Source organism: Phyllobates terribilis, unplaced genomic scaffold (assembly GCF_046119375.1).
Source record: "Phyllobates terribilis strain yellow unplaced genomic scaffold, ASM4611937v1 Scaffold_3__8_contigs__length_932513732, whole genome shotgun sequence".
Classification (NCBI taxonomy): Eukaryota; Metazoa; Chordata; class Amphibia; order Anura; family Dendrobatidae; genus Phyllobates; species Phyllobates terribilis.
The window spans coordinates 281,515,911-281,532,196 of record NW_027362763.1 but is presented as its reverse complement, the minus strand read 5'-3'; positions in this window follow the sequence as shown (position 1 = coordinate 281,532,196).

The following is a 16,286-nucleotide window of genomic DNA, read 5'->3' as shown; positions in this document are numbered from 1 at the left end:
ACTAAGTATCACATGGTCCCGAAGCATTTCCTTTGAAAAAATTAAGTGTCTAAACTACAGGTGGTGCAGCTTGCTTAACAGCCGGGATAATCCGCTTACTAACAGACACTGCTACTAGGCACAAAGTATTTCCTGGGCTAGATGCAGTTAAAAATTTGTAATTAGAAACTCTCGTTGGATGCTGAGAAAGCATTCCATAGAGTCTCCTGGCACGCCATATATGATTCTCTTAAAAAGCTTGGGGTAGGGGTCTAGGGGACCCTTTTATAGCCAAAATCACGGCCCTGTATCGCAATACGTCACCTAGGCTGAAGATAAATGGAACTGTAGCACCCTGAGGGCTCGGTTGCTAAAGACGTATTGCACCTCACCCAGAGGTGTGATATCTCACTCTCAGGTAAGGATGGAGTGTGGATCAGGACCCGACACCTGCATGCATTACACCACATTGCCGTGGGGCAGGGCGACCAATATGCCCCTGAGATGGGCACGACAGTCCCTGTCCCTGGCTGGAGTGGGGGGAGGGAACACTGAGGAAGGGGAACCCTGTAGTGCAGGAGCAGGGAGGAAGCAGTTCCTGGGTGCATTGAGAACGGAGTATAAAAGGTGGGCACCATCTTAGTTCAGTGCAGAGAAGTCTGAGCAGAAGTGGCAGGGAGCAGGGGCTCTGCATGAGCTCTGCTCCGGAGGCGGGCCTAGTAACAGAGGCCCAGGCCTGGAAGAGGGAGAAGGAAGGAAGAGGAGCGGAGAAGGCTCCAGGAACGAGGAATGAAGGGATCCCAGGGGTGCGGACGGGCGAGTCGCCACCGCACGCCCGAATCCACCTGCGTGGAGGGGTCAGGCCAAAGGGGGAGACCGGTCCCCGAACTAGTGGAGGCAGGAAACGACCCTCAGCTAGAAACCGGAGGCTCTGACATTTTATGTGGCGCAGCCCCTCGCTACACCCGCTAGGAAGGCACCACATAGGGTCAGGGAAACTGGCGCCAAGTTTACCAAGAGGAGGCCCGAGGCAGCCGGACAGAAGTGTTGGTAAGAAAGGCCAGACAAAGGACACACAAAGGGGGTCCTGTGAAGTGCTCCAAAGTTATCTGGGAGTTGTCTGAGCCCCTCACCTGGTGAGCACAGTACGACGTGGGCAGCCGTTACCTGCAGACGTGGTCTGGATAATAAGAACTGTGAGTAAAGGCCCTGAACTGCATCACTGACTCCGTGTCGTTACTGCTGCTGCCCTGCACCATCACCCCCATCCTAAGCATACACTGCCCTGAGGCTATACTCCTCCCGTGGGGAGTTATGCTACGCTCTGCTGCACCCACAACACCAGCCTCAGTGGTCTGCCCTGTAGCGGCGGTTCACTCTGACCGCAATCCACGGGTGGCGTAGTCGGACATTTAAACATGAAAACCACATAAATAGTTCCGCCACTGGTTTGACCGCCCTGAGCCACGGAACTGGGTCGCCGCCACGAAGACTACAACCACCAGCATCCACCAAAAAGGGTCCGGCTCCGGGTGTCCCAAGGCCCAGGGGGTGCGTCAGAATATTTTCATCACCTTTCACAATCACCAATGGGACAAGGCAGTGATGTCCTCTGTCCCCTCTCTTATACATCCTAGTGACGGAGCACCTGCTCTCATCAATTCGCCATAACCCCAATATTAGGTGGATTGAGGTGGGAGGCACCGAGTACAAGTGCTCTCTATTTGCTGATGATGTCCTAGTATATATCACTCAATCACATATATCCATCCATGCTGTTATGGCTGAAATAGATCAATTTGTTACATGGTCAAATTTTAAAATCAATGCAGCGAAGTCTGAGGCCCTCGATGTCTCCCTCCCCAAATCCATATAGGATTCCATCCAGTCCAACTTTCCCTTTGCCTGGCCCTCACAGGGTATCAAATACTTAGGAATTCATATTCATAGAGACCTCTCCCATCTATGTTATCTTAATTTTGGGCCCTTTATTGAACAACTCCATACAGACCACGGTTGGCAAGTTAGAACTGTAAGATTCACTACGTGAACCACTGGTGTTTTGTGGAAAAGCACATGTACACTGCGTTCCAAATTATTATACAAAAAGTGTTTAGGAGTGATAAGGGAAGAATTTGTTTGTTTGTCAGTTAAACTCATTGATGGTGATGTGTGTCAGGGCTCTTTATATCACTGTAAGCAATTGCAGACACCTGTGCTAATTAGTTTGGCAGGTGTGTCCAATGAAAGGCAAGACTACTTAAGAAGGCTCTCTCACATTATTAAGCAGCCTACATTTTCTGCCAAAATGGGAAAGAAAAAGGATGTGTCGGCTGCTGAGAAGCAACAAATTGTGGAGTGTTTAGGTCAAGGCATGACTACAATCAACATTGTGCGATGATCAGGATGAAGTGTCTTGGCAATCAAGAAGTATGTAGCTGATTCACAGTACACACGTGTGCGTGCTGATAAGGGCAAATTGAGGACTCTTTCCTACAGGCAATTACGTCAGGTTGAAAGAGCAGCGGCAAAAAAGCCTTGTCATAGCAGCAGACAAGTTTTTGAAGCTGCTTGTGCCTCCAACGTCCCCCGAACAACAAGATGCAGGGTCCTTCAGAGGTTTGCAGCTGTGCATGTGCCATCCTGTCGACCTCCTCTATCCACTTCACACAAGCAGAAACGGCTCCAGTGGGCCAAACATTACATGAAGACTGATTTCAAAACTGTTTTGTTCACGGATGAGTGCCGTGCAGCGCTCGATGGTCCAGATGGATGGAGTGGAGGATGGCTGGTTGATGGACACCCCACGCAAACACGGCTACAGCGCCAACAAGGAGGAGGTGGAGTAATGTTTTGGGCTGGAATCATGGGGAGAGAGATTGTCGGCCCCTTTAGGATCCCTGAAGGCGCTAAAGATGAACTCCATAATGTATGTGGATTTTCTCAAACAGCACTTCCTGCCATGGTTCAAGAAGAAGAACCGTGTATTTCACAGCAAGATCATTTTTCTGCATGATAATGCACCATCTCATGCTGCACATAAAACATCTGCATCTCTGGCTGATATGGGCATAAAAGGGGACAAACTTATGGTGTGACCCCCATGCTCCCCTGACCTCTACCCCATTCAGAACCTTTGGAGCATCATTAAAAGGAGTGTCTATGATGGCGGGAGGCAGTTCACATCTAAGCAACAGCTCTGGGAGGGTATTCTGTCCTCATGCAAAACAATTGAAGCAGAAACCATCCAAAACCTGACAAATTCAATGGACGAGAGAGTTCAGAAGCTCCTTTCGAACAAGGGGTCCTATGTGAAAATGTAACATCACCTAGAATAAAGTTTTGAGTTGAAAACTGTTTGATTTCAGTTTCTAACAACCTGCTAATGCTTATAATTTCAAAAATGACCATTTTTTTGGTCTTTATTAAAATGAAAAGGTTGATCGAAAAGTTTGGGGGATCTAAGAGTGTGGCAACCCAGTAGTCATGATTACTTCGAATTCTAACAATATGAGGGTCATGCTGCAGGTAGTGCAGCAAGAAGGCACTTATGTGCCTTGCGCATCTCGGAGCCCCAAAATTATTTTCCGGGCTAGATGCAGCTAAAAATTATTTTTAATTTTAAATCTGGTGAAGCTTTAGTATAGATGGCCTAATAGGATCAGTGCTGCACACTGCTACAAAGCCCAAATTATTTTCCAGTCAAGATACAGATAAACATGATTAGTAATTTGAAAGCTTAAAACGGTTGGTAGGGTGATTTTAACCAATCATCAAGCTTTTACTCTCCCCAGGATGACACAGGGGTAGAAAAGTCGTTTTGGATCCATGATTTGTTCATCTTTATGAACGTGAGTCTGTCTACATTATCAGTGGAGAGCCGCGTGCGCTTATCTGTCAGCACACCACCAGCAGCGCTGAACACACGTTCAGACAGAACGCTGGCTGCGGGGCATGACAAGATCTCCAAGGCGTAAGTGGCTAGCTCCGGCCATTTATCCAGATTGGAAGCCCAAAAGGAGCAAGGGTCCAGTGACACAGTCGTGGCTTCAATGTTTACTTGGAGATACTCCTGTACCATCGTCTCTAGGCGTTGACTATGTGTCAGACTTCTTGTCTCCTGTGGCCTTGCAAAGGATGGGCTAAAAAAGTGGTGAAATGATTCCGCAAAATTGATGTTACCAGCAGATACTGTGGTTCTGTCACGGTTTGAGTGCTGAACACTTGACGGTCCCACGGTTGGCAAGTTGGAACTGTGAGATTCACTACGTGCACCACTGGTATTTTGTGGAAAAGCACATGTAAGATTCTGCAACAGTCTCTGCTGATACTCCTGCATGCGTGCATCCCTTTCTATGGCAGGAATAATTTCTGCAAATTTACTTTTGTACCGGGGATCTAACAGTGTGGCAACCCAGTAGTCAGGATTATTTCTAATTCTCACAATTCGAGGGTCATGTTGCAGGTAGTGCAGCAAGAAGGCACTCATGTGTGTTGCGCATCCAGGAGCACCAAGTCCCTGTTGTGTTGGTGGCGAGGTAACAATCATGCTTCCTTCCTCTGTCCTCTCCCCCCAACCTCGCACAACAGAAATGTGATCAAGGTCTCCCTCATCTGATGAGTCTTCCATCAGTTCGTCCTCCACTTCTTCCTGGGCTCCTGCACCTTCCTCACTAGTTTGGCTGCTACCATGCGCCCTGGTAAAACCATCTCCCCCACCCTCACATGCCTGCCGCCTTGGTGCTGCCGACCGTCTGGACCTTGCAGATGTTAGCCCTTCCGCATACAACTCCTCCTCCTCTACTTCCTCCACCTCCTCTTGTGCCACCACCTGACTCCGAATTCTGTTTAACATGTGCTCCAGCATGTAAATCACCAGAATAGTCATGCTGATAATGGCATCGTCAGCACTAAACATCTTCGTCGCCATTTCAAAACTGTGCAGAAGGGTGCATAGGTCCCTGATCTGAGACCACTCCTCCAGCGTGATTTGCCCCACCTCTGAATCTCGTTGGCCCAGGCTATACGTCAGAACGTATTGCACCAGGGCTTGTCGGTGCTGCCACAGTCGCTGCAACATGTGCAGAGTTGAATTCCACCGGGTAGGCACATCGCATTTTAGCCGGTGAAGTGGCAGGCCCAACGACTTCTGTAGAGATGTAAGTCGCTGAGCTGCGGGATGCGAACGGCGGAAGTGAGCACACAGCGACCGTGCCCTCTGCAGAAGGCAATCTAGTCTGGGATAGTGGGCTAAAAATTGCTGGACAACCAGGTTCAACACGTGAGCCATACAAGGCACGTGTGTAACATTGCCCCGGCGAAGGGCCGCACCCAGGTTTGCAGCATTGTCGCACACGGCCTTCCCTGGTTTCAGGTCCAGTGGAGACAACCATTCATGAAATTGGTTCTCCAGAGCTGACCACAACTCCTCAGCTGTGTCACTCACATTTCCCAGACATTTCAATGTAAAAACAGCCTGATGACGTTGAGCCCTACTGCCAGCATAGTAAGGAGGTGTGCAGGATCCCTTCTGCGCAGTTAGAAAGCTTGTGGCATGACCAGACAGGCTTTGGGTGCAGGTGGAAGACCGAGAGGAGGTTGAGGAGGCAGAAGCAGTGGTGGAACTTTGACATAAAGAGGATTGACGCACAACTCGTGGGGACGGCAAGACTTGGACAGCAGCCCCTTGTCCTGCTGTCACCATAGTTACCCAGTGCCCAGTCAGCGACATGTAACGCCCCTGTCCATGCCTACTCATCCAAGTGTCTGTGGTGAAATGCACCCTGTCACACACAGAGTTTCTCAAAGAAGCGGTGATGTTGTGTGCGACATGCTGGTGGAGCGCAGGCACACCTTTCTTTGAGAAGTAGTGCCGACTGGGCATCTGGTACTGGGGCACTGCGACGGACATAAGGTCTCGAAAATCCTCTGTGTCCACCAGGCGGAAAGGCAGCATTTCTGTAGCCAAGAGCTTGCAGATGGTGAAATTCAACCTCTTTGCTTTCTCATGGCTAGGAGGAAATGGTCTTTTACTTGTCCACATCTGAGGGACCGAGGGCTGGCTATTGTGCTTAGACGGGGTTGATAAGGGTGTCCCCGGCAAACTGCTGGTCTGTGAGGAAGATGCAGGCGGACATGTTAGGTTGCCTTGATCCAAAGGTGGTGCTATCGATGTCGGACAGCGCTCAAGACCAGCTGGTGTTACCACCTCCAAAGAAAATGATGACCTGCCAATCACGCTGGCTGTTGCGGGTAAAGAGGTGGCAGGTCTGCGCCCCAAAACAGGTGTGACTGCTGTCCCCCCAGTCACAGAGGATGAAGAGGCCGCGGATGCACAAGATATGGCAGACGGTGGTTGGCCCGGCCGGCTAGACCGCATTGTAGCACACTGAGCTTCCCACTGCAACTTATGCTTCATGTCCATGTGCCGGTTCATGCATGAAGTACTCAAACTATGTATTTTTTGGCCTCTACTTAGCTTTTGCTGACAAACGTTACAGATAACACGAGTTGGGTCATCTTTATCGATCTGAAAAAATGCCCAGGCTATGCAAGGCTTAGCACCCATGCGACCTGAAGAGCCACCACGACTTGTGGTGAGAGGCAGAGTTGTGTTTGAGGATGCAGTTGTTGACGTGCTTCCAGTACTACGTCTCTGTCCAGGAAGGCGCAACCTGACCTCGTCGTCACTAGCATCTTCCTCCACCTCCTCTGCTGACCTCATCTCTTGGCTGACTGTGGGTTGACAGTAAGTGGGATCTCCGACCTCATCATCATCACCCTGTGCGTTATCACACCCGTCGTCCTCAGAGCCAACCTGTTCCTGCCCTGACAAAAAACTAAAGTTGTCGCTCCAATCAGGTATTTGAGTCTTATCATCGTCTTCCTCATTGTCTCCACCAACAGGAGTTACAGTTTGGGAATGAGGGTCTACATTATGGTCAGAACCTTCTGCGTCTGGTCCTGGATCCGACTCATAAAGATTCTGGGCATCAGTGCAGATCATTTCCTCGTCTGGATTCACAGAAGCGCTGGAGTCGACCTCTGATTCCCAGGCTATAGTATGAGTAAACAGCTCTGCAGACTCAACCATCTGTTCTACCTCATACTCAGACGGGCAGCTGGAGATTTGGGAGCTGTGAGGAAGCAAGTGCGATTTGGGTGACACCTTTGAGGACTGGAGTATTTGTGATGTTGAAGTTGATGTGGAGGAGAGCCCACTTAAAGGAGCACTTGATATCCGTTGAAGCACCTGCTGTTTTTGTGCCTCATCTGGAATTTGTAGCGATTGGCGTGGCCGTAAGAAAGGGATCTTATCACATTGTCCGCTAAAAGAAGTAGACATTTTAGTTTGGCTGGAAGATGGTCTTTCTTCTGCACCTACCCCACGGACACAACCTTTTTTCCCCTTCCCAACACGCCTATTCCCCTTTCCACCAGCAGCAGGCCTTTTTCCACTCATTTTGGTGGTTAACTAATTCACAACTCTGGAGTTGTTTGCACAAAAAAACAATGGATGGTAACCGAGCAGAGCTGAGTGGCCAAACTGTGGTATTAGGCCAAAACTATTGGCTGGGTTAGATGCAGAAAAAAATTATTTTTAATTTGCAACCTGATGGAGGTCAGTATAGATGGACTAATAGAACAAGTTCCACACGCTGCTAGAAGCCCAAATATTTTTTCAGAGATAAATGAAGAAAAAAATTATTTTTAATTTGCAACCTGATGGAGGTCAGTATAGATGGACTAATAGACCAAGTCCCACACACTGCTAGAAGCCCAAATATTTTTTCAGAGCTAGATGCAGAAAAAAATTATTTTTAATTTGCAACCTGATGGAGGTCAGTATAGATGGACTAATAGACCAAGTCCCACACACCGCTAGAAGCCCAAATATTTTTTCAGAGCTAGATGCAGAAAAAAATTATATTCAATTTGCAACCTGCTGGAGGTCAGTATAGAAGGACTAATAGAACAAGTCCCACACACTGCTAGAAGCCCAAATATTTTTTCAGAGCTAAATGAAGAAAAAAATTATTTTTAATTTGCAACCTGATGGAGGTCAGTATAGATGGACTAATAGACCAAGTCCCACACACCGCTAGAAGCCCAAATATTTTTTCAGAGCTAGATGCAGAAAATTTTTTTATTCAATTTGCAACCTGATGGAGGTCAGTATAGATGGACTAATAGACCAAGTCCCACACACTGCTAGAAGCCCAAATATTTTTTCAGAGCTAGATGCAGAAAAAAATTATTTTTAATTTGCAACCTGATGGAGGTCAGTATAGATGGACTAATAGACCAAGTCCCACACACTGCTAGAAGCCCAAATATTTTTTCAGAGCTAGATGCAGAAAAAAATTATTTTTAATTTGCAACCTGATGGAGGTCAGTATAGATGGACTAATAGAACAAGTCCCACACGCTGCTAGAAGCCCAAATATTTTTTCAGAGATAAATGAAGAAAAAAATTATTTTTAATTTGCAACCTGATGGAGGTCAGTATAGATGGACTAATAGACCAAGTCCCACACACTGCTAGAAGCCCAAATATTTTTTCAGAGCTAGATGCAGAAAAAAATTATTTTTAATTTGCAACCTGATGGAGGTCAGTATAGATGGACTAATAGACCAAGTCCCGCACACCGCTAGAAGCCCAAATATTTTTTCAGAGCTAGATGCAGAAAAAAATTATATTCAATTTGCAACCTGCTGGAGGTCAGTATAGAAGGACTAATAGAACAAGTCCCACACACTGCTAGAAGCCCAAATATTTTTTCAGAGCTAAATGAAGAAAAAAATTATTTTTAATTTGCAACCTGATGGAGGTCAGTATAGATGGACTAATAGACCAAGTCCCACACACCGCTAGAAGCCCAAATATTTTTTCAGAGCTAGATGCAGAAAAAAATTATATTCAGTTTGCAACCTGATGGAGGTCAGTATAGATGGACTAATAGAATGATTCTATCCCCAAAAGATTTTACTTCACTAGGTGCAGTAAAAAAATTGGTATTCTATACACAGGTGGTATATCTTGCAACACAGATAGGCTACTCCACTGACTAACACACTCTGCAATAGGCCAAAAAGGATTAGCTTTGCTAGATTCAGCCAAATGCTGTGAAAAAAAACTTGCACAGCACTGGCACAGACCTGCCTGGCAAAAACTGATAGGAACTCATGTAACCTAGTCCTGAAAAGGACTGCAATTACAATTAGTCTTTACTCCCACAACCGATCTATTTAAGAGCACAGACCTGCCTGATAAAAGTCGTAGGAAATGATGTAACCTAGTCCTTAAAAGGACTGCAATCACAACTATTCCCTACTCCCAAGCTATCTGTATATTTGTGCGAAAATTGGCTTGAAATTAACAAGGTATAGCGCACACAGCAACAGCGGTGCCGTCTAACACGCAGCTGCAGCAGTGAGAAAATGGTGGCGACGGGGAAAATGGCTTGGTCTTATAGGGCAAGGACATGTGACATACACTGTCAATCACACATGCCCTTGCTTGTGTGAAAAAAAGCACTTCGCTCCGTGTGTGCGCTGCTGATTGGCTGACAGATTGCACCTCCCCACTGCAAATGCGGGAAAGAGAAAAAAAAATGGAGATCTTCATTGTTCCTGCAGAGATCCATCCCCTGCCCCTCCCCCCGCCCCGCTGTACACTCAAACTGCGTATTAACATTAATTTTCATCATTACTGAGAAAAAATCCAGTTATGATTTTGGTGCACGAACAGTTATCGAACATAACCTCGAACAGCCGAATTTTTCTCAAATTGTTCGTGTTCGCCGACCGGCTCGAACACCGCCCAAAACAGCTCGAATTTGAGATTGGCGAACAGTTCGAGTAGAACAACGCTCATCTCTAGTATACACTTCCTGACTTTGTCTATTTTCTGTTGTCCTCCTCCTTCTCCTCATCTTCCACAACCATATTACCAGGGTGACTGTGATGCAACACCCACTACATTTTTTTATGGGTGTTTATGATGCCCTTGGGAAATGTTTGTTATACAATATGTTCATGTATACCCCCCAGGGATAAATGTTTTTTCAGCCAATGCACTTAGTGCATGGGCATTACAAGTATAGAAGATTCGCTGATTTATAATGGAACATTTTTTTAATGAGGCCCTCCTCTACATCTCTTCTAAGGGGATTTGGGCATTGGAGTGCATCCACATTTTTTGCTGCCCTTGTAGTCACTGCATATGCAAGAACAGTATAGGAGACCGGCTCCTTTATAATGGGAACATTTTGTTACAGAGGCCCTAATCTATGTCTCTTTTAGTTGGTATTGGGGTTTTTCCTAAATTTAGGCAGCCATTGTGTAACATCCCTGGCAGCATGCTTGCATGGCTTACCATCCCCCAACATGCAAGACCGCAATCTTACCTTTCAGGCCAGGCTGCACACTTTCACTCAGTTTGTCTTTTGCAACTGAGTTACCAGGTGCTGTCCTGTATCTAGTTGGTTCTGCCACCCTGGGGGCTGAGTACCCATGGCCGCTACCTGTACCTCTGACTTTTAGTCTGTTCCTGCCACCCTGGGGGCTAAGTACCCAGGGCCTCTACCTGTATCTCTGACGTCTAGTCTGTTTCCACCAACCTGGGGGCTGAGTTCCCAGGCTCGTTCCTGTATCTTGTTCCTTGTTCAGTTCCTGTCTGAGCAGTGTCCTAGCCCATTACTTGTTTCTCTCTATGTCCATACCTTCCCTTTGCCTGCAGTGTCTGAACCTGCACCTAACTCCAACTTGTTGTCTCTGTACTTCTGTTTGTGAGCTTTGTGTCCACTCGCTACTTCATTGTAAGCACCTTGTGTGTATCTGGTTTTGCTTGTCCCCTTTCCCTGCCTCCGTATCTACCTCCTGTGTTCTAACCATCATCCTGTATTTCCAGTCTGTTCCATGTGAACAGAGCCCTGTCCTGTCTCTCTTCACCTTCTGCTCTGTTCTGCTCTGCTTGTTCACCGCTTCGGCGGTTCCGCTCTTCCCGCTTGTCTACCGCACCTGCGTTTCTGTTCTGCTCTGCATGTTCACCGCTCCGGCGGTTCCGCTCTGTTCTGCTTGTTCACCGCATCTGCGGTTTTGCTCCGCTCTGCTTGTTCACCACAACTGCGGTTTTGCTCCGCTCTGCTTGTTTACCGCATCTGCGGTTTTGCTCCGCTCTGCTTGTTCACCGCACTTGCGGTTCTGTTCTGCTTGTTCACCGCTCCGGCGGTACCGCTCTGCTCCGCTTGTTTACCGCACCTGCGGTTCTGTTCTGCTCTGCTTGTTCACCGCTCCGGCGGTTGTGCTCTGTTCCCCATGTTTACCGCACCTGCGGTTTTGCTCCGCTCTGCTTGTTCACCGCTCCTGCGGTTTTGCTCCGCTCTGCTTGTTCACCCTCCTGCGGTTTTGCTCCACTCTGCTTGTTCACTGCTCTTGTGGTTTTGCTCTGCTAGTCCACCGCACCTGCGGCTCTGTTCCTGTATCCCAGTCTGTACTGGTCCCTATCCAGCCTGTGTTCATACCTGCCAGTTTCTGCCTGTCTGCATTCCAGCCGTGCCTGTCAGCACCCGCCTGTCTGCATGCTAGCCGCGCCTGCCAGTACCCACCTGCCTTCATACCAGCCGTGCCTGCTAAGTACTCACCTGCCGTCATACCAGCCATGCCTGCCAGTACCCACCTGTCTGCATACCAGCTAACCTGCCTGTTCCTGCATTCCCCGGTGTGTGTCAACAGCTGTGACCGGGGTCTGACCTGGAGTAGCACCTGGTCCCTCTATTCGGTTCCTCTCTGGTTCACGGAGTCGACTGAGCCGCCGTGCGACCTTGGTCGGACCGGGTTGATACTTAGTTACGCCCCTCCAGGCACTCCTTGGTTCATGGTACAGTGGGATCTCTAATCACGCTCACGCTAGTCTGCCCGGGCGTGTGCGTAACACGTTGCAGTCACTGCATACGCAATAACTGTAAAGCAGAACCGCTCCTTTATAATGGGAACATTTTGTTACTGAGGCACTCCTCAATATGTCTTTAAATTAGTATTGGGCATTTTCATACATTTAGGCAGCCGTTGAGGTCACTGCATACGTAATAATATATTTCAGAAGTGCTCCTTTATAATGGGAACATTTTGTTATCGAGGCCCTCCTCTATGTCTCTTTAAATTGGAATTGGGGTTTTTCCTAAATTTAGGAAGCCGTTGCAGTCACTGCATATGCTATAACACTATAGGAGACCAGCTCCTTAAAAATGGAAACAACAAAGCATAGCCAGCTGATGACCTTCTAACAGTAGTGACGGCCGACTGCTGGCCCTTTAAGAATAGTATAGCCCTATAAAAAGAGGCTTTGTGACTTTCAGAGTCCATCCTTCATAAATGAAAGAGGATGTGTCTGATCATGTCTCACACACAACATGGCCAGATAAGGTAGTAAAATATTAAAATGACATTTACTGGTAAATGTATTTTTTTTGTTTAGGTTTTTTTTTTTATTGTGAGCCCGCAAAAGTGGCGTAATATCTGGGAGGCAGAGATGCTTCCAGGGGTCTTCCCCATCCTGTTTCCATGTCATTTGAGCACTGTTCTCATTGATTTGGACAAGCTTTAGGTCCCCTGCAAACCTCCAGGGGGGCCGCTGGAAAAATGCTCGAGTTTCCCATAGACTTACATTGGGCTTGTTGCTCGAGTCGAGCACCCTAGCATTACAATTTGCTCAACTTGAGCAACGAGCACCCGAGCATTTTAGTGCTTGCTCATCACTAGTTGCCATATTTTGAGAGCTATAATTTTTCTATATGTGAGATCTTGGTTTTTGCGAGATGAATTGACGTTTTTAATTGGTATCATTTTTGGGCACATAACATTTTTTGATCGCATTCTATTCCAATTTTTTGGAGGCAGAATGAACAAAACCAGCAATTCAGAATTTTTTTTTTTATGCCATTCACCATATAGAAAAAATCATAAATTTGGTTCAGTAAAATTACAGCGATACCACATTTATATAGATTTTTTATGTTTTTTAGCCGCATTAACACAATAAAAACTATGTCATAAAAATAATTATTTTTGTTTGGCTATATTTTGAGAGCTATAACTTTTTTGTTCCTCTACTAAGAGAGCTGTATCGCAGCTTGTTTTCTGCGGGAGAAGATGACGTTTTCATCTATACAATTTTTATTTACATTTGACTTTCTTAATGCTTTTTTACACTTTTTTTTTCAGCAGTGGGATTGAAAGGTATTGTTTTTTTGCCACAATGGTACTTTTATTTTTTATAGTGTTCATTAAAAGGTTAAATAGTGTGACAGTTTTATCACTAGGGTTGTTCTGGATGCAGCAATATGTTTTTTTTACATAAATATATTAATTTATTGGTTTAATATTTTTTTAATTTTTCTTTATTTATTTTACAATTTTTTTTTATATTTTTACCATTTGTTTTAACTTTTTAAACTTTTTTATGTAGCCGTGCTATGGGACTTTAACTTTTATTAGTTTGATCGCTGGTATAATGCATTGCAATTCACTAGCATTGCAATGCATTACACCTGTCAGTACTGCACTGACAGAAGCCTCTTAGACCATGCTCTGATGATCTAACAGGCTTTCTGTAGGTGGGTGACCCAGATACCGACATGACAACCTTGGGTTGCCATGGCAACAATCAGGCCCTTGCGATGACGTCACAGGGGTGCCGATATGAAAGAAGAGGGAGCCCTATCCATGGCTTCTAAATGCTGTGATTGCTATCGATGGCAGCATTTAGAGGGTTATATTGCCCTAGGCAGTGTAGGCGCTGCTTCTAGCACTGACAGCAAAGGCTCGGCTTTCACTTTAGCCGAATTCCCGGTGGCAATCGTATGGGCACTGCTCCTGTGCCCGCACGATCGCCATGACATAAATTTACATCCTTTTGCTGGAACCCCCTTCTCGACCATGATGTAAACGTATGTCAAATGTCAAGAAGGGGTTAAACATGTATAATTGTACAAATTTAATTCATTAGTTTAACTTTTAAAACATAAATTACTTCTTTACACAGTTAGATTACTTTAAGGTATTGAAAAAAGTCAATATTTCGGTGTAAAAACTCGCTATTTGTTTTCTTCCTAGGAGAAAGTGCTTGGCAATACAAGGCCTAGCTCTTATGAGACTTCACCCTTGAAGGATGAGTCAAGGTTTTTAGAGGTGGGTAACATAGACACAACCAGAAACATACTGTGTTAAAAAAAATTTTAGTAGCCATATTTTCATTTGGCCAGGAAATTTGTTGTCTTTTTTTTATGTAACACGTGTTAGTATTATTATTATTAGTGTTGAGCGAGCACTAAAATGCTCGCGTGCTCAAAGCTCGGGCCGAGCTCACCGTGATACTCGGGTGCTCAACCCGAGCAATGAGCCGAATGTTAGTCTATGGGAGACCCGAGCATTTTTGCGGCGGCACCCACGGCAGTCTGTAGAAAGCCTAAAAAGTGCCCAAAGCGATAGTGACAGTGCTAAAAAGACATAGGGACAGCATGGGCATCGCCCCAGGAAGCATTTCTGACCCCCAGATCACTGCTGTCAACAACGTGGTCAGAGGTATTAAGCCACTTTTACGGGCTCACAATAAAATGAAACTGAAACGGTTTTCCTGTGAAATATGTTAAGGAACTTCCTTTCCAGGGTAAAGACTTGTGTATAAGGTAAAATAAATAAACAAAAACAAAAATACTACTCCACACCTTGGGCTATGTTCACAAGTAGCATTTTTTAAGCGTTTTTTGCACTTTTGTATTGCTTTCAACCGTGACAAATGCATTCACCGGGAAATGTAATTTTAACATTTTACAAACTTATCTGGCCATGTGCTGTGTGACACATGCATACAGTGCTAAAAAAACATGGAAACAGCATGGGGAAGACCCTTGGAATCATCTCTGACACCCAGGTCACGGCCTAAAAGTGTGCCCATCAGAAGCGATCCTTGCCGCATCAGAAGATGCAGACTTGCAACTATCCCCGTGCAAGTCCTTGTCCCAGGGCAGTGTTCAATTGTACCTCACCCATTCCTTGCAATGCAAGCGCAAGTATGCAGCCTGCCACCCACCCACCCCCAGGCTGCAATACCATACTGCTAGCTTGCACTTGAAATGGGGCCTTTTAGTTTGGAGGAGGCTGAAGCTGGCCACTACCTCATGGCTGCTTTGGCAGCGAGGTATCCATATTCAGTCCCCAGCCGCCCAGCAGCCGGGTGTCCACGCTTGGTACCCAAATGCCAGGGGACAGCCGGGTGTCCATACTAGGTCCCCAGCTGCCCCGCGGCCGGGTGTCCATAAACGGTCACCAGACTTCCCTATTTCTCCTTGGAAGTTCCCCCCACCCGGCCTGCTTTAGTGCAGCATTCGACGAGCCCACAAGAGAACCAGACTCCTCCGGTGGGCCCTGGCTTCTCCATCAGGGGAGTTGAGAGTGCCAAGGTGAGGAGCATGATGATGATGATAGAAGTTAGCATCTGCTTTGTTTTCTTGGAATGCAAGCGTAAGTGTGCAACCTGCCACCCACCCACCCCCAGGCTGCAATACCATACTGCTAGCTTGTACTTGAAATGGGACCTTTTAGTTTGGAGGAGGCCGAAGCTGGCCACTACCTCATGGCTGCTTTGGCAGCGAGGTATCCATATTCAGTACCCAGCTGCCCTGCAGCCGGGTGTCCACGCTTGGTCCCCAGACACCAGGGGACGGCCGGGTGTCCACACTCAGTCCCCAGCCGCACCGTGGCTGGGTGGCCACACATGGTCCCCAGCCACCTGGGGACAGCCGGGTATTCATAAAGGGTCCCCAGACACCCCTATTTCTCCTTGGAAGTTCCCCCCACACTTTTCTTAGCCCGGCCTGCTTTATGGCAGCATTGGACAAGCCGACCAGAGAGCAAGACTCCTCCGGAGGGCCCTGGCTTCTCCATTAGGGGAGTTGAGAGTGCCAAGGTGAGCAGCATGATGATGATGATAGAAGTTAGCATCTGATTTGTTTTCTTGGAATGCAAGCGTAAGTGTGCAACCTGCCACCCACCCACCCCCAGGCTGCAGTACCATACTGCTAGATTGCACTTGAAATAGGACCTTTTAGTTTGGAGGAGGTTGAAGCTGGCCACTACTTCATGGCTGCTTTGGCAGCAAGGTATCCATACTCAGTCCCCAGCCACCCGGTGGCCGGGTGTCCACGCTCGGTCCCCAGCCTCCAGGGGGTGGCCGAGTGTCCATAAACTGTCCCCAGACGCCCCTATTTCTCCTTGGAAGTTCCCCCCACACTTTTCTTAGCCCAGCC